We start from the raw sequence: 22,801 nt of genomic DNA, 5'->3' as shown, positions 1-22,801 counted from the left end.
AGGGCACGTTGGTGGTCACCTCCTCCCACATGCCCGTCCCCGCCAGCCTCGGCTCCACGAGGGGAGACCGCGGGCCTGTCATGTCTCGGGGATGGGGCGGGCGCGCCCCCCGGGGACCCCGGGGCAGCCCTTGATTGACGCCCGCCAGGAGCGCCACCCTGAGGAAGTTTTATGGCCCAGCCGGCCGCCGTCCCCGGCCGCTTCGGGTCGTCCGCGCGGGGCTGTCTGGGACTTGTAGTCCTCGGGCGCACGCCGTCCTGCGCGCGGCACGGCTCGGGTGGCCATTGGCTGGCGCGAGGCGCCGGGGCCGATGGGACGGAGGCGGGGGGCCGACCTCGCGGCGTCAGCCCGGGGGCGGGAGGGGCGTCACGTGATGTTTGGGTCCCGGCTCCGCCCCCTGCACCGCCCCTGCCGCCGAGAGCCCGCGGAGCGCGCCCGCCAGCCACCCCGGCCCAGGTGAGGCGGCGCGGCCGGGCCGGCGGGGACAGGTGGACCCGGCCGGGAGGGCGCGCGGCCCGGTGAGGGGGGGCCTCCGCGGGTGGGGTGGGGCCGACCCCGGGGGCGGGGCCTGGAGGGGGCGTGGCCTCCGGGGGCGTGGCTGCCGTCTGGGGGCGGGGCGGACGGCGGGCCGGGGGTGCCCTGGCTCCGCCCCCCGGGACGCGGGTGCGGGGGGACCCACCTGAGGGCGCATGCGCTCCGCCCTGAGGCCTCGGGTCCCACTTGTGGGGTGCACGGGGCGGCGGGGAGCCCTGCGCCCTCGAGGCCGCCGCGTCCGCGCCCTTCTGGCCTCGTCCGCGTTTGCACCCGTGCTGAGCGGCCGCGGAGCTTGCAGGTGACCCTACGTGGCCCGGCCCCGTGGGGGGCTCGCGGCCCCCTGCTCCCGGCCCGGCTCCGTGTGCGCCGTCCAACGTGGTCAGGTATGGAGCGCCGCCCCGTCGCAGGCGGTTCTGGGTCCGCCGCCGTCCCAGCTCCCCTGGCTCCCCTGTGCGCTCGCGTCCAGCCCTTCCCCCGGGGCCGGGGCCGGGGCCGGGGTCACCTGTTGCGGGCACTTGCAGCCGCTCGTGGGGACTGCCTTCTCTGGCCCCACTTTTGCGTCCGGCCCTGGCCCGCGCTGCACCTCTGTGGTGTGTGGGGTCCCTGGGAGGCAGGCGCCGGGAGCGGTCTTCAGCGTACCCCCCAGGGACACAGAATTGGGGTGAGGATGCTGATGCAGCCCGTGCAGAGGGTACGCAGCCTGTCCTGCGTCAGGTCCCCGGTAGAAACCTGCTGCGGCACATGCCTGCCCGGGACAGGGCAGGGTCAGGAGCCAAAGCGTGCTTGCAGGTGGCTGTAGGAGGGCAAATCCAAGGAGGCTTCCTGGAATAAGTGGAGCTTCAACTGGGCCACCTCCGCACCTGTTCTCTGTCCGCCTGGCTGCCCTGACGGCATCCAGGCAAGTTGCTGTGCAGGTGAGGTCTGGTGCTCCCAGGCTCCCCGGCAGGCAGGCAGGCAGGCATCCTTAAGTCTCCTTCCCCAGCGGCCTGCTGCCTGCAGGGTGAGGGTAGGGTCTGGCTCCTGCGTGTCCCTCCAGCCACGTCTTCCACGACTTGCTTCGTGCCACCGTCGCATCACAGGCCTTGTCTCCTGCACATCCTACGTCTCTCTTCATCGGCACAACAGCTAGGTCCTCTTGTTGTAATGGCCCTGTGTTCCGATGTGTCCTTTGGAACCTCTCCGTCCCTGTCCCCTGCCTCCCCTGCTTGAGGTTCACCCACACGCCCGTGGCCCTAGCACCCGTGGTTTAGCTTGCCTTCTGTGATCATCCCGCACGTGACTGCGCAGGGCCCTCCGTCTTGGTCATCCCTGTACCTTGGGTGCCCAGCCCAGAGTCTAGAGAGCAGGTTTCCATGAAGGCGTAGGCGGGCGGTGTGAGACAGCAAAGAGAACACGGTGAGATGTTCTCATCTCACCGCATTGGGGCAGGCGGTCTGCTCAGGATGTGGGGCAGCTCGAAGCTGGGAGGTGGGATTTACCTTCCAGTTGGGGAAGACTCCAACTGTGACTGGGTATGCCCTGAGCCACTAACGACAAGGGCTAGATGTGTGCCTCGGGGTCCCAGAGCGGGAGGTCTTCCTAGGGTGTGGGATTTGAGCCAGGCCAGGTAGCACGGCAGGTGGGCATCCTGGGGGTGGTGGTGCTCATCATACCTGCCACACTCAGATGGCACTTTGGGTGCCAGGCTCTGGCCCTCAGCCGTGAGGCCCAGGGGCTCAGCTCATCCTTACAGGGAGCCCAGGTCAAGGGCCTGTCATCACCCCTGTGGTACAGGTGAAGAGACAGGTGCAGAAGAGGGAACTTGCCCCAAGTCGCTTCACTCCCAAGTCCCGAGAGACCATCCGTTCAGCCCTGGACACATGGCTGCTTCCAAGACTTGGGCATTTTGTCGCTCTGGCTCCTGTTTGCGGTGGGCGGAGAGCTGGTGAACGTTAGCATCTGGTTTGTGTGGTGTCCGTCTGACACTCCCTCGGGCTCCGGAGGTGGGCTTCCTCCTGGATGCAGCGTTCTCTGCCGTGGGGCCCCTGCCCTGCCTGGCTCCCAGGTGGCCGCACCTCTGTGCCACGTTCCACCCTAAAGGGAACGGGAGCCCAAAGGGAGAGGAGCACACAGACAGCGGAAGCCGGGGCCCCCGCACAGCCACACCTCTGCTTGGTCGCATGGATTCTTGCCTGTGCTCTGCGCCTTGCCTGACCACCTGTCCCCCTTTTGGGTGCGTGAGGCGGGTGACGGGAATTATGGTTCCTGGTTCTGGGTGACGAATGTGGGGCTCAGAGGGGCCTCCTCCTGCACCCGAGCAGGGCCACTGTGCACTGCCCCCCCGCCCAGGGGAGCCGCGTGTCTGAACGCATGTCTGTGGCCCAGGCCGGAGCCAGGCGGTGCAGGTGGCTGTGCGCCGAGGGAGTGAGGTTGGACGGAGCTGACCTGAAGTGCGTTCTTACTGCACCACGCTGCTTGTCAGCGCCAGGGGAACCTCTTGTAGGAGAGGAGCTAGTTGCCTGGGCTGCTTCCTGGAGAAGGCAGGACTCGCCAGGGAGCTAGACCTGGTACCTGGCAGGTGCCTGAGCTGGTGGAGGCCGGGGACGCCTCCTGGGGGCCCTTGGTTCAGTGCGCTCTCTGCGCTCCGGTTCTCAGATGCCCGCTGCAGCTGCGGGATTGTCCCTGTCAGCTTGAAGCCTGGTGAGGGGTAGGACGGCTGTGGGGTAAAGGTGACTGCACACTTGGCTTCAGACCACACCAGATGGAGCCCTGCCCTGACTTTGGGTCCTGCATGGGCTTGAGGGGGCCCCAGTAGGACTTGGGCCAGTTTGTGGGCTGCCTGGGTCAGTGTACCCAGGGACGCTGTGCTGGGCCAGGGGCCAGGTGCACAGGATCCTTGCACACCCCGCCGCGGGCTGTGCTCACGGCTGCCACGTGAGGTGTGCAGCGCCCTGAAGGATTCTCAAAGGGCAGGCCTTGCACAGAGGTCAGGATGGGCGGTGAGCACGGGGGGCTGCCCCGAGTGCGTTCCTGGAGTAGTCAGGGAGGCTCCCGTGTGTGCAGGACTGAGGTCACAGTGAGTGGTCAGCAGGGGGGTAGGGAGGGGCTCCCACTGTTGGTGGGAAGGGAGGGTGCGGGTGCGTATCTGGGAAGGGGTCCTGGGTGCTGGTGAGAGGGCTGAGCTGAATTTTGAAAACTGCGCATCAGCTGTGGCAGGGGGGTGGTGTGCGGTGGAAAGGAGGGGTTCCAGATGGGGGGACCTGAGGGAAGGCCCAGCAGTGCATGGGTCCCCCGGGCCAGTGTGACTGGGGCCCGGCTGGGAGTGCCTGGGAGGCTGACGGCCCGGGGTGCGGGGAGCTATGCTGAGGGTCACTGGGGGAGGACTGGGGGGGCGGGGGCCAGGGCCTGTGGGGGAGGCTGCCTCGAGCCGTGAGAGGCCTGTGCCCTTCCTGGGTCCCTGGGGTCTGGGCCTCTTGGCCCCTTGGCACAGTATGGTGTGGCTGGGTCCGTGGTGGCAGCAGTGCCGCAAGTCCCCACAGCAGAGCGAGTGCTGGCCAGGGACAGCTGGGGCTTTCTGAGGACTGGGGTGGCAGGATGCTCCCGCTTTGGGGGAGAGAGCACCCTGCCCCGAGGTGGACGTGGGAGGGCGGAGCCAGATAGTCAGGATGACCCCACGAGCACCTAGCCTGGAGCTCTGGCCCAGCAAACCTTTATTATTGTCTTTAACCGGATCGATGGAAATGGTCTTATTTTCTGCCTCTGATTTCCCCCGAGAGGGGGACGGGGCCCCGACTGCGTTGGCATCCTGGCGTGGAAACAGTGGCGTCCTGCAGACGCTGCCGTGCAGTGTCTCCTCTGTGGCATCCTGAGTGATGGCGCTCATTAGCATGTCCCCAGCCTGCCCGTCTGGTCCTGCAGCCACTGGGCGGGGGCACCAGGCCCTCGGAGGGGCGGACACTGAAGCCAGGGGAGGGGTATTGGAGGGCGCGGGGAGGGCTCTGGGGTCAGAGGGTGCCCGAGAGGCAGCAGGGCCCCCTTTTGTGTGACCTTGGGGCTGGCCCCTGCTTTGGAGGATTTGCTCTGCCCTCCAACCAGCCGACGCGGGCTGCTATGGAGTAGGAGTGGTGGGAACTCGGGACAACTGGCCCTTGTCACTGCAGCAGGGAGCGCCGCCGTGTGCCCTGCTGCTGCTACGTTCCTTACGTCCTCACATCCGACTCCCCGGGGCAGGGTGGCTCATCAGGAGGCACAGGCCTGTAAGCGACCCATCAGGATTTGAACCCAGCCCGCTGGCTGCAGGGCCCTCCCACCCCTGAGCTGGCCCCCCTGTCCCACATTCCTGCCCTGCTGTTCCGAGGGGGGCCGACCCAGAGGGAGGTGCTTCCGTCCTGGCGGAGGCCCTGCGGTTAGAGGACAGTGTTGCTGTGGTTGCGTGGAGAAAGACTCCGTCCTGGGCCTCTCCCCCGAATTGAGCTGCCGTCTAGCTCATTCCAAAGGAGAGCGGGGCTCGGAGAGCTTTGGGGACTTGGGACTTGGGGTATCAAAGTGCAGGACCGCCCGCGGAGCCTGGAGGCCGGGGAGCGCTGGACGGAAGGGGCTAGAATGAGCTCGCCGTGTGGCAGGAATCAGCGTTCTCAGGGCTTCAGGGCCTGGTGCCGTGCTCGGGTGTCCGCGTCTTCACGTCTGTCCTGTCTCTCCAGCCAGACCCTGGGTGTGGGCCGAGGGGTGCAGACTGGACCTGGTGTTTGGGGGCGCGGGGTGGTGGTGAAGGAGGAGGGTGGGCTGGCAGCTGGGGCAGATGGGGGAGTGAGGGGCCAGTGGGGGGGCACCAGGGGCCTGGGCAGAGCCAGCCGGGAGGAAGCAGGGGTGCAAACCCCCCTCCGGACCCAGCGACCTCTGGCCTCTGGCCACCCTCCGCTGTGATCCTGATTCATTCCAGCCACGTATTTGGAAAGGGGCCGCGTCTAAGCAGGTGGCCCAGCACAGGGCTTCCCCTGCATTAGCATCACACAGCCGGGGCCTCTTTCCTGGGCTGGCTGCTGCTCCCCGCAGGCTCTTCGAGGCCGCTAATGAGGTCTGACCCCGCCCCCATCCCCATCTCCCATGGGGAAGGTGCTAATGAGTGTGCTGGGGGCAGGGGTGAGGGGGGCAGTTAGGACTGCGGTGGAGACAGGGGTCCAGAGAATCTTGGGTTGCAGGGTGGGGCTGGTCTGCAGCCCTCGGCCCCCTTTCTCTGTTCCCCCTCAGGGTTGTGGCTCTTCCTGCCGCGTGTGGCACGGGGGTGGCCCTCTTCTGCTGAGAAGCCTGGGGCGCCTCCCTCCCTTGGCTTTGGCAGCTCCTGGCCTGTGACCTGCTCACCTTTCTAGCCTCTGGTCGGCTGCTGGGCGATCATCTTGGCATCCTGAGCCCACCGTCGGGTGTCTGCCTGTGCGTGGGTGATGGCGGGTGCCAGCCTCACCCGGTGACCTCCTCCAGGTGTTGGAGCTCGGCTGAGCGCTGCCCTCTGGAAGCCTGCCTGTCCTGCCTCTGCTGCTTGCTTGAGCCCTTGGGGAGGGCAGGGCACGGGGGGAGGGGGGCTACCTGGCTGGTTCCTTGCTGTCGGGCACCCTGCACACTGCCCCGCAGTTACCTGTGTCTCTCCTGTCTCTGTGGCCCCAGGATGGGAAGCGCACGTGGAGGGTGCACAGTTAACAGTGTGCAACTGGGACCTCGCAGTTGGGAGGAGCTGTTAGGCAGCCACAGTGCTGGTAGGGAGCTGCGAGGGGCTGAGAACGTGGGTGGGCCAGCCGTGAGCAGGTGCTTCGCGTGCTGCAAGAGCAGGAGACCACTGCTTGGGGAGACTCACGGCTGCTGGGTGGGCTTCCAGAGCCGGGCAGCCCGGCCACTGCGAGCAGACCAGTGTTGGGCAGGTGGGTGGCACATGGGGAGTGCTGCCTCGACCCTGAGGGGCGTTGCTGCCTTGACCCTGAGGGGCGTTGCTGCCACCCCGAGCTCCGTGCGTGGGGTCTTAGAGCCGCGAGGGCCGAGCAGGGCCGCGGGCGGGTCCTTTCTCTAGGACTGCGGGAGGTGACTGTCTTCCCGGGCCAGGAGCAAGCTCAGCAGAGCTGGGAGTGGAACCAGTGTGGCCGGCCGTGAAATCCGGGCGCCGGGGAGGCTGGACTGTGGGGAGCTGCCCGAGCGGCAGCCTTGAGCTTGCTCATGGGGACCGGGACGGGGCTCTTGTCACCCCAGCCGTGTGGACCCCTTCCGTTTCTCAGAACAGCTCTGATGTCGTGTTTCACCTGTGCCTCGTGAGTGTTGTTGTATTTGAGGAAGGGATCCTATAACCAGCCGTGGCTTTTAAAAAAAAATTAAAAAAAAAAATTCATTCACTTGAGCACGCACGAGCACGAGCAGGGGAGAGGCTTGGAGGGAGAGGGAGCAGCAGACTCTGCTGAGCAGGGAGCTGGACTTGGGGCTCGATCCCAGGACCCTGGGATCATGGCCTGAGCCGAAGGCAGACTCCTAACGAACTGCCACCCAGGTGTCGTCCCCGCGTGGTTCTGACGCCGGTACAGCTGTCGTTTCACACACCGGCGAGCCGGGCCGGAGCTGGCCTACGCTGTGGGCTGTGGCCCTGTGTCCTCTGGTCCGACGGTATGTTGGGGTGCATCGCCCGCCTCTGCCACCCCACGGGAGGGGTTGGAGGCCATCGCAGGGCAGGCCCCATGGCAGCGGCGGGGTTCAGTCTGTGGGGTGGGAGGGCAGGTTGGCAGGGCTGAGGCTGGACAGCCAGGTGTATGCCCGGATGCCACGGGCGGTTGGCAGTCTTGGGGGTCCAGGCTAGGTCTTGCCGCCGTAACAGGTGTGCCCCAAGTGTCGGGAGCCTGGGGCAACATACCTCCACTCATGTCCTCCGGGGATCGGCCAGACTGGCTCAGGGCCATCGGAGTCCCGGGCTGCAGAGGGCCCCGTTGGGAGAGTGTCAGAGGGGACGAACCCTGGGGTCTTGTCCTGGGAACTAAGTGCGGGGCTCAGAAGGCAGCTGCTTCTGTTCACAGCTCTTTGGGCAGGAGGAGTCCCAGGGCCCCCTCCAGGGGCCGGAGCGCAGTGCCGCCCCACTCCCCGAGGGAGGCCGATGCTCAGGCCACCTGGCCAGGCAACTGTGGGCCTTTGGAGGGCCGCCCTTCATCCCTGGGCTGCCCCCCTCTTCCTCCTGGGATTCCCCCGTGCGCCGGGAGGTCGGGGCCCCGGGTGGCTCACCTGCCTTCTGGGCTCATGTTCCAGGAGGCAGGTGCTCGGGGAAGCGGATCCAGTTGAGTGTGGCCTCTGCTCTGTCCACTTAGTGACGTTGTGCATGGAGATGGACCGCCTGGGGTCGTTTTTGTACCATTCAGTTTTTTATTTTGTGACAGTGGTATGTTGCCCTGCCGCTGTCAGAGATCATTCTGAGCCCCTGTGTACCCTCCCTGTGACCGGGGTGCAGTCCCCGTAGTTCCCATCACCCAGAGGACCCCTCACGCCCCGGCCTGCTGCCCCCGCCCCTTGACTCCTGGCTCCTGCTAGCCTGTCCCCTGCTCTAACGTCATCTCTAGAATGTCACATGGACGGAACCCTGTGGCACGTCACGTCTGGGCACTGGCTTCGTCCTTCAGCGTGGCTCCTGGAGATTTCCCGGGGTCGCCACGCGTACCAGTAGCTTCTTTCTCTTTATTCCTGAGCCCTGTTCTGCGGTGTGGATGGACCATGGTGGAACTCACCCAGTGTCTTTGCAGTCTAGTGCTTTGAGGGGTTCATGTAGTTTGAGGGTAAAAACACGGGAAGTGTGCAGCCAGAAGTTACAGGCCCCCCGCCCCCAGCTGGCCTGTCCCCAGCTCCACAGGTGACGCCACTGTTGGTGTCTTATGCATGTGTGTGCCAGGTGTGTATGAACACCAGTGTTGGCCAGACACAAATTGTAGGCTTTTATAGGTTTCCTGTGTCTCGAGCAAGTCACGTGATAACACGTGTGCACCCCGGTTTGTATTTTGCCCCCCACTCAGTCAAATGTCCTGGGAGTCTTCCTGCATCAGTACAGAGAGCGTCTCCTTTTCTCTTTGACGGCCGCAGAATAGGTCACGTGAGGATGTGCGGGATCCATCCGGTGGTCCTGTGCTGATGGCAGGTTAGGTGGCTTTCAGTCTCGGCCCGTCACAGAGCGAGCAGCCTGGAGCGTGTGTCACGTACCCGTGTAAGCGTCCGGCGTGCGTAGGCTGAGTGCTGTGAGCGCGGGTGCTGGCCCGAGGAGACACGCACCCAAGTGCCTGCCTACGGAGGTGCGCGCAGTGGTCCCCCCGGGGGAGCTGAGGCCCCTGGCGCCCCCCCACCCGTGCCGGTGGAGCTCACGCTTCCCATAGGGATGCATCTGGATTCCCTTTATTAGGAGTGAGTTTGGTATCTTTTTATATATCAAAGTGTCATTTGTATTTCCTTTGTGAACTTTCTGTTCCTTTGTTCATTTTTTACGGACGGCGTTGTTGATCTTTTTCCTGCGGATCATGGAAATTAGCTCTTTGAGTGTCAGATGAATTAGGTCATTTGCCTTCTGCTTTGGTTATTGTTTGTGCTTTGCCACGTGGAAGCTCTCGTGTAGTTGGATTCATCAACCTTTCTCTCCTGGCTGTGGAGCTTCAGTTGCAGGGAACAAGGGTTGCATTTCCTCACGTTAAAAAAGATCCCGTGTTGTCTTCCACTGTTCACAACTGTACTTGTAGAGTTTTCCCTCACGCATTTCTTACCGTGATGTGTGGCGTGAGGTAGGGGTCTGGCTCTTTCCCAGTGTTTTACCAGTAGTCCTGTCCAAGCGCTGACATGATCAATCCCCCGCCCCCCCATTTTAAGTTCTAGCTTAGTCATGTTGTACATTCCCTTTTGTATTCAGATTTTTGCAAATGTATTTTTTTTTTATGATAATGCTCGGCATGAGGTCCACTGCCTTAAGTTCAAGTGTACGGTATCGTGTTGCCGACTGGAGGTGCAGTGTTGTGTAGCACGTGTCTTCAACTGGTTCATGTCGCTTGACTGAAGCTTGATGCCCACTGATGAGCAGCTCCCCGCGTCCCCCTCCCCTCAGCCCCTGCCGCCATGCTACTCTTGACCCTATTTTAGATGAGTCATGACGCTGGAATCGTGCAGTGTGTGTGTCCTTCTGTGACTGGCTTATTTCACTGAGCATGTGCCCTCTAGGCTCACCCATGTTGTGGCACAAGTTGCAGGATTTCCTTCCTTTTAGAGGCCGAATAATATTCCGTGGTGTGGAGGTGCCACATTGTTTTTGTCCATTCACCCGTTGATGGATGTTTAGGTTGTTTCTGGATCTTTGGTTGTTTCTGGAGCAGTTGTAGCTCTTGTGACTGATGCTGCAGTGAGCAGAGGAATGCTACGATCACTTTGAGATCCTGATTTCAGTTCTTTTGGATAAATACTGAGAAGTGGGGTTGCTGGATCATATGGTAGCTCTATTTTTACTTTTTTGAGGGACGTCCTTACTGTTTTGCATAATGGTCATGCCATTTTGCATTAGCAGCATGCAAAGGTTCCAATTTCTCCACATCCTTTCCAATGCTTGTTAGGTTTTGTTTTGGTTTGGGTTTGTTTTTTTTTTTTTTTTTTTTGTAATTGTCATGCAGACAGATGTGAGGTGGTATCTCATATTGGTTTTGGTTTGCATTTCCCCGATGATTAGTGATGTTGAACATTTTTCCCATATACTTGTGGACCATTTGTCTCTTGGAGAAATGTCTGTTCAAGTCCTCAGCCTTTTTTATAATTGTGTTATATTATTATTATTTACCATTGTAGCAGTTCCTTTTATGTTTTGGAGGTTGATCCCTTACCACATCTGTGGTTTGCACACATTTCCTCCCGTTCCTTACGAGCCTTTCGCTCCGGCGATTGTTTCCTTGGCTTTGCAGAAGCCTTTTGGTTTGATGTCGTTTTTGTTGTCTTGTGCTGCATAAAGTCATTGCCAAGGCCAACGTCAGAGTCTTCTCCCTGAGGTTTTCTTCTAGGAGTTTTACAGTTTGGGTCTTGCAAGCATTTGGGTATTTTATTTTGAGTTGATCTTGTGCACCATGTAAGATTGGCTCCAATTTCATTATTTCCATGTTCATCCTCAATTGTCCCGGCACCACTTGCTGAAGAGACTGTCCTCTCCCCCTGTGTGTTTGTGGCACCCCGTTGAAGATGAGTTGACCGTCTATGTGTGGGTTTACTCCTGGGATCTCTGTTCTGTTGTGTTGGTCTGTATGTCAGTCTTCACTCCAGTAGCGTACGGTTTTAATTATGGTAGTTTTATGCTATATTTTGAAGTCAAGATGTGTGATGCCTCCAACTATTTTGTTCTTTTTAGAGATTGACTATATTTGTTCTCTATAAGCTGTTCCCATCGCCTCTGAGCAGTTGTAGCCACTATTTTAATTATTAACCCCTTAGATGATGTTTTTACTAAAATATCTCAAAGAACTTATTGCTTGTTTTGTCATAATTTGGGGGGGGGACTATTCTAGATTGTTTTTTTTTTAAATTTTTATTTATCTATGATAGTCACACACAGGGAGAGAGAGAGAGGCAGAGACACAGGCAGAAGGAGAGGCAGGCTCCATGCACCGGGAGCCCGATGTGGGACTCGATCCCGGGTCTCCAAGATCGCACCCTGGGCCAAAGGCAGGCGCCAAACCGCTGCGCCACCCAGGGATCCCTATTCTAGATTGTTTATCCTTACCTATGGACTTTGAATTAGCTAGTCTATTCTTTACCCAGTTCTTCCACCAAATACATATACACATACTCAGAACCCCCAGACCGGATTGGTTTTGGGTTAGAATTGTGTGAAAGCTGTCCCTTGACAGGGGAGAGGCGACATCTCTGTGATCCGAGACTTCTGTTCAAGCCAGGGTTCATCTTCCCACTCGTTTTGGTCCCTTTTGCGCTCTTCTCCAGTATTGCCACACTTTCTTTGTTGCTGGGAAGTTTTGGCTTTCTGAGTGTTCCTGTGAGGGGTCTTGCCTGTCCTCCGTCTCGTGAGCCGGAGGTGTGCCGAAACTGCTGGTTGCCGTGTAGCACTCTGTCCCCCGCTGCCTTACTGAGTTGCCTTGTTCGGTTGGTTCTTGTGGGCTCCCCAGGCCTCCCGTGGTAGCCAGCAGTGACACTGCACCTTCCCCTTCCAGGTTTTATACTCCAGGTTCTGCGTCTTACGCAGTTGTGTGGGCTGGTTCCCTCCGTGGAGCGGTGACTCACCGTGGTTGCAGTGGGCGCCTGTTGGGTGCTGCTGCTCTTGCTGTTTTCTCATCAAGCAGGTGTGCCTTTTGGGCCGGGATACATATATTTCATGTGCCCGCAAGAACCTGTCCTTCCTCTTTTGTTGAGTGTTTTATTTTTTTAAAGCAAAAATCACTGCTACAATTAGTTCCCTTTTAAAAAATCTTCTGTGAGGGGGCCCCTGGGTGACTCAGTCGGTTAATCGTCAGCTCATGTCTTGATCTCAGGGTTGTGAGTTCAAGCCCCATGTTGGGATCCATGCTGGGTGTGGATCCTACTAAAAAAAAAAATCATCTGTGGGATGATCCTAGGACTTCTCTTGGATACACAAATATGAGGCCTTCTACTGATGGAGTTGCTGATGGTGAGGAGTTCTTGGATTCCTTGAATGTACTTCATGTGGTCTGATGTGGAATTCTTGTAAGAGGCTGCCGGACACTTGTAGCTCATGTTTTTTATTTTAATTTTTAAAAAATATTTTTATTTTAGAGAGAGAGAGAGAGACACCAAGCGCCAATGCATGGGCAGGGGTGCAGGTGGAGGGAGAGGGAGAGGCAGGCTCCTGGTTGAGCAGGGAGCCCAACACAGGACTTGATCCCACTGGGATCATGACCTGAGCTGAGGGCAGATGCTTCACCGACCCAGCCCACCCCGCCGGCACCCTGTTACTCTTGTTTAGTTTAGCGCCTGTGTTTTGGTCTTTACGAGTGAGGTTGAGCTGTAATTTTTTTCTGGTGTGTTTGTACCTTTTCACCTTTTCCAGGGTTTGAGATCAGGGCTACAGTTGCTTCATAGAAGTAACTTAGAAATCTTCTATGTTCCAAGAACCATTTTCCCCCTTTATTTGCAGAAATTCAGCCGTGTTCTTTCTCTAGTTACTCAGTTTTGACGTTCTTTGCACTGGTTGCTTTTACAAAAGAACAGTTTCATAGCACTGCATTCCTGGTCTTTATTATTATTTTTTTTAAAGATTTTATTTATTTATTCATGAGAGACACAGAGAGAGAGAGAGAGAGGCCGAGACACAGGCAGAGGGAGAAGCAGGTTCCATGCAGGGAGCCCAACACGGGACTCAATCCCGGGACCCTGGGGTCATGCCCTGGGCCGAAGGCAGGCACTCAGCCGCTGAGCCACCCAGGCGCCCTGAATTCCTCATCTCTCAAAGGCTGGTAGAGTTCCTCTGGGGGAACTCTGGGGCCTGGTGCTTTTTTGTTAGTTTGCTTTGTTTTTGTTTTGAAGAAGACATTTTACATTTTTACATTTTCTCTTTTGGGTCAGTTTTATAAATTATATTTCCCTAGAAAAATATTGGCATCATCCAGGTTGTCAGATTTATTCACATAGACTTGGGTAAAGCCATCTCTTAGGATCTTCTGATTTCCTTCGTTTCTGTGGTTAGTTTCTTATCTGCCCCCCTTGCTGCTCCGCTGGGTTGACTATTACAGCTGACCCCGGAACAAAGTGGGGCCCGGGGCGCTGACGCCCGGCACAGTTGAACATCTGCTTGTAGCCTGAGCCTCCCCGGAAACTTGTAATAACGGCCTCCTGTTGACGGGAACCCCAACTGAAAACATGCAAGATCGCGTGTTTTGTACCCTTGTATCGTATTCCATTCCCTTACAATAAAGTAACCTAGAGAAAAGAAGATGTTACTAAGAAAGACACAAGGTGGGCAGCCCTGGTGGCTCAGCGGTTTAGCGCCGCCTTTGGCCCAGGGTGTGATCCTGGGGACCTGGGATCGGGTCCCACGTCGGGCTCCCTGCTGTTTCTCCCTCTGCCTGTGTCTCTGCCTCTCTCTCTCTCTCTCTGAGTCTCTCAGGAATAAATAAATAAAATCTTAAAAAAAAAAAAGAACTTAAACCAAATTTACAGTAATCAGAATAGTCAAGGTTCATGCCAAGAGCACATCCTTTTACGTCGGTACCTGTTCGCATGTTCTAGCCTTTTGTTCTAGGGACTCATCTGTCCTGGGGATTCCTGGGTGGCCCAGCAGTTTAGCGTCTGCCTTCTGCTCAGGCCATGATCCCAGGGTCCCGGGATCGAGTCCCATGTCGGGCTCCCTGCATGGAGCCTGCTTCTCCCTCTGTCTGTGTCTCTGCCTCCCTCTCTCTCTCTCTCTCTGTGTGTGTGTCTCATGAATAAATAAATAAAATCTTAAAAAAAAAAGACACAAGGAAGAGAACGTATATCTCTAGTGCTCTACTGTAAAAATCCGTGTATAAGTGGATCCGTGAAGTTCAACCCCGTGTTGGTCAAGGGTCAACTCTAGCTGTTATCTTATTGCTTATATTTGTCTTCAAAGAGCCAACCTTTGGATGTATTTTTAAAATTCATTTTCCTGTTTTTCTGCTTTTTTTAAAAAAAGATTTTATGCATTTACTTGAGAAGGCATGGATGAGTGTGGGTGAGTGGGGGGAAGGGCAGAGGGAGAGGGAGAAGCCGACTTCCTGCTGAGAGGGCAGCGTGACCGTGACCGGGGGCTCTATCCCGGGACCCCAGGATCATGACCTGGGCCCAAGGCAGCTGCTTACCTGACTGGGCCACCCAGGCGTCCCTGTCTTTCTGCTTTTTAACTCATCACTTTTTTTTTTTTTTTTTAAAGATTTTATGTATGTATTCAGGAAAGACACAGCGAGAGAGAGGCAGAGACACAGGCAGAGGGAGAAGCAGGCTCCAGGCAGGGAGCCTGACGCGGGACTCCATCCTGGGACCCCAGGGTCACGCCCTGGACCGAAGGCAGGCCCTAAACCACTGAGGCACCCAGGGATCCCCAACTCATCACTTTTGCTTACAGTTGACCTTTTGCTTTCTCTCAGTTCATCCTTTTTCCTAGGTGTGTGATTTGTGTGCGTGATTCGTTTGTCCATGTTCTTTTCCAAAAAGTGTTTCATATTTAAGAGCTTTTTTGTACATTCCGAGTGGATGTATTTTCTACAACATTGCTGTCTGGAAGTTCTGTAGTTTTGGTTTGTATTTTCGTTTTTGGTCTAAGGATGGTTTAGGAGCAAGTTTTAAAATTTCCAAGTGAAGTGTCTTTGGATTTATTGGTTTTGTTACTCTGGTTGTCTCAGTTGCATTTTGATCTGTGTTCCACCTTGGAGGTACGGGGGTTGACGTGTGATTCCATCAGTTATGTCGTTTGGGTCACACGTGCCCCTACTTCCTGTCCGCGTGCTCTGCTTGGACCAAGGCGAGTGGATTGCAGTCTCTGCCATGGGTACGTTTCCGTGTGTTTCTCCTCGTGTCCTCCCGTGAACGTTGGCAGCCGTGGGACCTGATGCGTAGCTGTTCAAAACTATTTTATTTTTTTTTGGAATTACACCTGTTGGTATCACGAAGCGCCCTCTTTTGTCTCCTTCCTACGCTGTCTGCTGTAGGGTCATGACGAGGGGTGCTTTCTCTCCTTGGCATTTGCTTGGCGGCCTTTCCCATCCTTTTATGCCTGACCCTTTGGAATGACCTCAGATGTGTGTCTGATGTGCCGCACAAAGTTGGATTTCGCTTTGTGATCCAATCTGAGAATCTTTTTATTTTTAAAATCTCACTAGAGAAGGTAAAGTGATTTACAAGAGTGGGCGGGTCAGATGCATTTGATTTTAGTCCTGTCATGTTTTGTGTGTTGTGTCTTTGACATCTTTTACTATCTGGCATGTTTTCTTTTTCATTTAAAAAATTTTTTTTTTATCATTCTGACATCTAGGAGAGTCTGCCTCTGTCTTCAGTGTTAACCTCTGTAAGGCTGCCTCACGTAATGGCCTCAGCACTCGGGGTCGTGGCGACCACTCCTGTGCCAGGCACAGCACCTCCCCCTGCCCCGGCCCCCAGCCCTCCACCCCGGAGAGCCTCTGAGCCCCGACACCCATGCGTGCATTCTGGTGCATGGCCGAAAGGGAGCTTGCAGGTGTCACTAGGGGTGTTGGTCCCTGAAAGGTTTCATCTTGGGTTATGTGGGGGGGCCCAGAGTGATTGTTGGGCCCTTCAAAGTGAGCACTTTCTCCAGCAGAAGTGAGAGAGATTCCAAGGGTGGGGAGGCTGTGAGGCGGGGCTGTGTGTGAGGACCCAGAGCTGGGCGGTGGCTTCTGCTGGGGTCAGCTGCTCCCCTGCGGCGTGGCCCTTGGCGTGGCCCTCAGCATGGCCAGCCCTGTCTCCTGGCGACCTTGTGCTCGCCCGCTTGTATTTTGTAACGGCTGCCGCCGTACATTATGGGCTCTGACCCGCAGTTGTTACTGGACAGGCCTCGGGCTGCTTGTTCTGCCTCCCTCCTCCTCTCCCCTCCCCTGCTCCCTCCTCCCCTCTCCCCTCCTCCTCTGCTTCCCTGCTCTCCTCTCCCCTTCTCTCCTGCTCCTCTCCTCCTGCTCCCTGGGTCCCTGCTCCCCTCCTCCCCCTGCTCCCCCTCCTCATCTCCCCTCCTCCCTTTTCCTTCCTCCCCTACTTCCCTGCCCCCCTCCCCTCCATTCTGCTCCCCTCCCCCTTCCCTCCTCCCCTGCTTCCCTGGCCCCCTCCCCTCCATTCTGCTCCCCTCCCCCGTCCCTCCTCCCCTGCTTGCTGTCCCCCTTGCCCCTCCTCCCCTGCTCCCCTCTCCCCCGCTCCCCCTCTTCTCCCCTGCTCCCCTCCCCCTCTTCCCCTGCTTGCTGCCCCCTTGCCCCTCCTCCCCTCCCCATTTCCCTGCTTCCCCCTCCCCTGCTCCCCTCCCCCTCCCTCCTCCCCTCCCCCATTTCCCTGCTCCCCCTCCTCTTCTCCCCTCCCCCTTCCCTCCTCCCCTGCTTCCCTGCCCCCCCTCCCCTCCATTCTGCTCCCCTCCTCCCCTCCCTCCTGCCCCCTCTTCGCCTCCCTACTTGGTCTTGTGTTCACCAGTCCAGTTGCTTCTCCAGATTCAGGCATGTTATCTGCATCCCGTCAGTCCAGTCCCACGTCTCGCATCTGCAGGGAAGGGTGCGAATCGCTCCAGGCCCTTTCCATCACGTTCCATCACGTTGCTCTGTCCCCTGTCGGCCACAGACACCGCTGCTCCCTGTGTCCCACTGGACCTCAGAGCCCCAGGCCTGCAGGTTTGCTCCGCTCTGCCAGTGCTTTCCTGTCTTTCTCTTCACCTCCAGCTGTCATTTCTCATTTCTGTCCTTTGTGATTTTGGAATCCTGCTGGCTCAAGGTTCTCTCAACTGGGTTCTCACAACTCTGCCTCTAGCACTTCCCATGTGGGGACGACTGCTTGTTACTTTGGAGCGTCGGGCACGCTGCTTTCGCTGGACCCCGTGGGGCGTGGGTGCCCCTCACCTCTCAGCGGGTGCCGCTGCTCCCTTCTGTGTCCCTCACCGCCCGCCCCCCCCCCCGGGTCCCTGTGTCCATGCTGAGCCAGTCTTCTCTCTCTGTCCTTTTTCAGAAACTTAAAATCTTTTATTTTTTAATTGTAGTAAACTACACATAATATGAGGTTTACCATTGTAATCATTTTTTAAAAAGGATTCTACTTACTTGAGAGAGCATCTTGAGCAGGGCGGGGAGCAGAAGCTGCGGGAGAGGGAAGGGGAGAGACTCTGAAGCAGATTCCACGCCGAGCGAGGAGCCTGATGCGGGGCTCGATCCTGTGACCCTGAGGTCATGACCTGAGCTGAAACCCAGAGCTGGGTGTTTGACTGACGGAGCCATCCTGACACCCCAGTATAACCATTTTTAAGTTTGTAATTCTGTGGCATTAAGCACGTTTACGTTGTCAGGCCAGCATCACCACCATCCTTCTTCAGAACTTTCCCATCTTCCCAAGCTGACGCTCTGGCCTCATTGCTCGCCAGCTCCTGTGCCCTCCCCGGGCCCAACCCCACCATCTGCTTCTGTCGCAGACTTTCATGCCTCCAGGGACCTTGCAGGAGTGAAATCATACGGTGCTGGGGTGCTGGTCCTTCTGTCTGGCTGTTCTCATTTAGCGTAACGTCCTCACAGTTCATCCGTGCAGTAGCGGGTGTCAGAATGTCCGTCCTGCCCAGGCCGAACGATATCCCAGCGTGGATGGACCACATTTCACTTGTCCATCCAGCTGTCCATACACGCTGGAGTCTCTTCCACCTGCTGGCCACGGTCACTGTTGCTGCTCTGAACGTGGTTGTGCCGACATCTCTTCCAGGCCCTTCCTTCTATTCCTTTGGGTATTTACCCCAAAGTGGAGTGCTGGGTCATATGGGAATGCCGTTTTTACTTTTTGCGAGGAAATTCCATGGAGTTGTCCACAGTGGCCGCACCAGTTTTCATCCCCACCAGCAGCACACAAAGGTTTCGGCTTCTCCATATCCTTAACAATACTTGTTTTCTGGGGAGTTTTTGGCAGGAGCCATCCTGCTGGGCGCGAGGGGGTGCGTTGTGGTTGGGTCTGCACTTCCCTGAGGATGAGAGATGGGCAGCGTGTGCTCGTGTGTCTGCCGGCTGTTTGCGCATCTTCTCTGAGCCAGTGTGTGTTCGAGTCCTCTGCCCACATGTGGTAGGACTCTGTGTTCTTTCCGTTGTTGAGTCTTGGGAACTTTCTATTCTCGATATTAGCTCCTTATCAGATATACCTTGCAGACACTTGCTCCCATTCCACGGGTTGTCTTTTCACTCTGTTGAGAGTGTGTTTGACACATGAAAGTCTCTAATTTTTTTGAAAGATTTTATTTACTTATTCATAAGAGATGTAGATAGAGGGAGAAGCAGGCTCCATGCAGGGAACCCAATGTGGGACTCGATCCCAGGACCCCGGGGTCACGCCCTTGAGCCAAAGGCAGATGCTCAACCACTGAGCCACCCAGGTGTCCCAACAGTCTTTAATTTTGATGATGTCTAGTTCATCTATTTTTCCCTTTCTTTTCTTTTTTCCTTTTTTTAAATATATTTTTTCTTTTCTTGCCTGTGTTTTTGGTGGCAGACCTGAACAGCCACAGCCAGTGCCATGAAACTGCTGCTCTATGTTTCTTTCTTTCCTTTTTTTTTTTTTTTAAGATTTATTTATTTATTTATTCATGATAGACATAGAAAGAGAGAGGCAGAGACACAGGCAGAGGGAGAAGCAGGCTCCATGCAGGTAGCCCAACGCGGGACTCGATCCTGGGACTCCGGGATCACGCCCTGGGCCAAAGGCAGATGCTAAACCACTGAGCCACCCAGGGATCCCCTGGTCTATGTTTCTCTCTGGAATTTTATAATTTTAGCTCCTACATGTAGGTCTTTGATCTCTTTCTGCATTACTTCTCTGTTAGGTGATAGGTAATAAGCATCCACCTTCGCTTTTCTGCACGTGGATGCCCAGTGTCCCCACATCATTTGTTGGAGAGACCACCCTTTCCCTGCTGAGTGGTCCTGGGACCCTGGTTAGAATCATTCGGCCATATACGTAGGGTCTGTTTCTGGGCTCCCTGTTCTGCGCCACTGGTCTGTGTGTCCGTCTTTATGTTTTGATGGCCGTAGCTTTGAATAGGTTTTAAAATCAGGCAGTATGATACCTCCAGCTGTGTTCTTTTTCAGCATTGTTTTGGCTATTGAGAGTTTATTGTTCATTTTGAAACGAGTTGGTTTTTTCCTGGCTCTGCTCTTTGTAAGAGTTCTCAGAGACGTGGGGTGTGGGGACCTAGAAGTGGGCAGCCTCCGGGGGCTCCCCCTCCACTGCTGCCATAGAGGCAGTGGCTGCCCCGCAGAGAGAGCCGCCCTGCCCTGGTGAGGGGTACAGCTGTCCCTCAGGCGGCTCACTGCTGTTGCAGCCCAGCTGACCTCTCCGGGGGCCCCTGACACCTGCCCTGCTTGTCGAGCTCTCTCTCGGTGGTTCAAGGTCCTCCTGTAGTGCTCAGGGAACAGGCCGCGGCTGACGTGCTCCGAGACGTGCCTCTGGTCCCCTCACTACCCGTGAACCTCTCCGTGCTTCCTCCTGTGAGGGGCCTGCCCCGTTTCACCTGCTCTCTGTAGCCTGTACCTGAGTTTGGGGCCTGCAAATGGTATTTGTTTCCTACTTTCACTGAATATGAAGTGTGAACTTTTACATTTTTTGTTTGATTATTTTTGGGGGGTCATTCTCCTCATCACCTAAGTGCGATTTCTGGAGGGAGGTAGGAAGCACTATGCTCGGTCTGTTTCCTTGTGTCCAGTAGTCTGGAAGTGTGAGAGGGGCAGCAGGACACTGTGGTCCCCATGCCCGCTCCAGTGAGGACCCGTCCATGCCCCGGCTCCCTCCTGCTGGGATGGCGGGCATGCGGGCTGAGCCCCGGGCAGGGGGACAGGATGGCCCAGGGCGTGGCGTGGGGCTGTTGCGTCCAGCACCACGGACAGCTCCGGGTGTCCCCGCGGGAGCCTCCTACCCTGGTGGGGCATCCTCCCTGCAGACCCCGGGGGCCAGCGGCTGGAGGTGCAGGGCTGTCCTGGTGTCTGAGCCACTGGTGTGGCACTCGTTACCAGCAGGTGGGGCTTGGGCAGGACGCAGACCCTCTTAGGTGGGCAGGAGGCCCCTCTTAGGCGGGTCTGCATTTTCATGCTGTGGTGAAGGGTGGGGGCTTTGGGAGCCTGGCCAGTGCCTGCTGCCTGGCCACCCTGCCACCCTGGCTGGGGGGCACACCTCTGTGATTTACCTCTGCCGTCTGTAAGAAGGGGGACCTCACTCCCCCCTGCCACCTTCCCTGAGATCTTGCTGCAGCTCTTGCCCCCATCTGGTAGCAAGGGTCTTCCCCTCAGCCGGTAACCTGCTGGCGTTCCTCCCGTTAAAACAACAGAGAAGCTGCTAGCAGCCTCCCATCTCTGAGTGTCACTTCACCCCGCTGCAAGGGAGCAGAGGTGCTCGTGGTCTGGCTGGTGGCCCTGCGGCTGGTGGCTCATGGGAGGACAGGACGCTGCTGCTGCGGGTGATGGCAGGTTCCCTGGTGGGGTCATCTTGCCGCTGGTGCTCCTGGCGGGGCGGTGTGATAGGACAGTGAGATTGGGGGCCGTGTGACGTGCCTGCTGGGGGAAGGCGCCGGGTCCCGTGTCTCCTCTGCTCCCCTGCCTTCCTCGCAGCACCCCCGGCGCCCTGTTTCCTCCCTCCCTGGGTGTGTGGTCATACAGGGTGCGCCCTTGGCATGGAGGTGTGTGCCTCGCCCCCTTGCCCTGTGCCCCGGGGGCTCAGCAGCGCCCTCAGGCAGCCCCTCTGTGCCTGGCCCTGCATGAAGGGGTCCTGGGGCTCTGCGTGTTGAATGTTGTTCGTGGTGCCCGTGGCCGTCCTCTCCTCGTTGGCCTCTGCGCAGAGAGCAGACATGTGACACCCAGGCATGGCTCGAGCTCCAGCCGGACGTCCAGTCTGTCCCATTGTGCGGCCCAGCACGGGCCTTGGCAGGACACGGACCTGGGCTGGATCCCCCCTCGGTCTCTGACTGGGCTTCCTGGAGAGGTTCCTGCCTCTCTGAGTCTCAGTTTCCCCTCTGAGGAGTGACAGTAAAGGTTCCTTTGCTCTGGGTCCGAGGCTCAGATGGTGACCAGGTGGGCTGTGCCCAGGCACACAGGGCCACAGTCCCCCCCTCCAGGCCTGTCCCTGCTGCCCACGCCCACCCCCGTCAGAAGTCTCTGGGTCCGAGTGTGGATGAGGCCGCCCCCACTCACCAACCCAGGCAGACTTCCTGTCCCTCTGCCGCCCCCATCCTGGGAGAGGGCTCAGTGCATGGAGCAGGCAGCAGGGTGGTGGGCAGTGCCCGGCTGGAAGGGGGCCTCCTGTGGCCTTCCTGGGGAGCAGGGGGTGCGGGGGGGCTCGGCAGGTGGGGAGAGGGGCATGTGCGGCTGCCGTCCTGAGCACCCAGGCTCATCCTCGAGCCTGCTTCCCCGTGGCCCGTTCTGGGTGCTGTGCCGTGAGGTGCCCGGGGTGCCTGGCTGGCACCGTGCGTGGTGTGGAGTCCAGGTTGCTATAACAACTCCCCCAGCTGGGCCTCCTCTGCCTCTGGCTCTGTGGCGCACCGGTGCGTGGGGCCGAGCATCTGGCCCGGGTGCACGTGAGCGTGAGGTGGAAGTGGTCGGGGTGGTGACCTGAGGGCGGGCGTGGGCGCACACCTGGCTCCGTGGTCAGGTGCATCTCAGGGAGGCGAGGGGTGCGCCCAGGTCGCCTGCGGGCGGGGCCGGTCCTCAGCCTGCTGCCAGCCCTCCGGCCGAAGGAAACAGGAAGATTGGTCGTGCGCACCCGCTCCTCTGTGTGGCGTCCCCTGGGGAGGGGGTCTGAGTTCTGCCCCCCCAACCCGAGGCGGCCGCGGACCACGGAACAGGGGGCCCGGCGTCGGTCTCCAGCGGCCGCTCTGGCCACACGTCGGGCTCAGTGGCCTGGCGCTCCTGGCACGTCCTACCCCCTGGGCCTCTACACACGGTCGCATGTGTCTGGGGCCTGGGAGGTGGCCGTGCCTGCCTCTGGGCATGTCTGTGAAGGTCTTTGTCTGGCCTGTCTGTGCTGTCACTGGGAAAGCCACACAGAGGAAAAGCTCCTGCCCTCCTCCCCCTGCCCGCCACCTCTGCCCCTCGGAGGGCGTGGCGTCTCCGTAGCGGAGGCTGCATTGGGCGTGGGAAGGACAAGGCGGGGGGCCGGGGCCTGGTGGGGAGTCACTCCCTCCGTGCCGGCATCCGCACCCAGCACCCGGCTCTGGGCGTTAGTCGCCCGTCCGCAGACGTTGGTGGACTGAGCAGGGGGCTGGCGGTGTGGAGGTGCCCGACGGGGGCCCCGGCCTTGGCCGCCCGGCTGTGGGGCTGGCTGGGGGGCAGGCAGCCAGGGAGATCCCCGGTGGGGCGGCAGGTATTTGCCCAGAGCTCCCAGAGAGGGGCTGGGGGGGCAGGCAGGCTTCCTGGGGTGGGTGCAGACGGGAGCCTCCTTCTGGCTCCAGTTCTCCTGTGTGGGGAGAGGGAGAAGGTGCTTGGGACAGGGGAGGAGCACTGCACCCTCGCTCATCTGAGCACCAGCAGTCTGTCAGGTGTGTCGGGGCACCTCCACAGGTGTGGTGGTCTGGGCCGATCTGGTGTGCCGACTGGGTGTCTTGGGGCCCTGAGGGGCCACAGCAGCC

The 22,801-nt window shown here is 58.3% G+C and overlaps 1 protein-coding gene across 8 annotated transcripts in view; it reads left to right on the top strand.

The window, feature by feature from the left end:
- The first annotated feature begins 395 nt into the window (after positions 1-395).
- The window catches only part of TSNARE1 (t-SNARE domain containing 1), a 104,113-nt gene continuing 81,707 nt past the window's right edge, over positions 396-22,801 (top strand). For 7 of the 8 annotated variants that reach the window (XM_055314254.1, XM_055314253.1, XM_055314252.1 and 4 more), the window contains exon 1: positions 676-917. The gene's annotated coding sequence lies outside the window, so the exon portion shown is untranslated. Of the gene's footprint in view, positions 457-675; positions 918-22,801 lie in introns of those variants that run through there. The other variant, XM_055314250.1, reaches the window with a different exon arrangement.

This window comes from Nyctereutes procyonoides, unplaced genomic scaffold (genome assembly GCF_905146905.1).
Source record: "Nyctereutes procyonoides isolate TBG_1078 unplaced genomic scaffold, NYPRO_anot_genome, whole genome shotgun sequence".
Classification (NCBI taxonomy): Eukaryota; Metazoa; Chordata; class Mammalia; order Carnivora; family Canidae; genus Nyctereutes; species Nyctereutes procyonoides.
The sequence above is the reverse complement of the archived record's forward strand: the minus strand, read 5'-3'. Positions and strand labels throughout refer to the sequence as shown.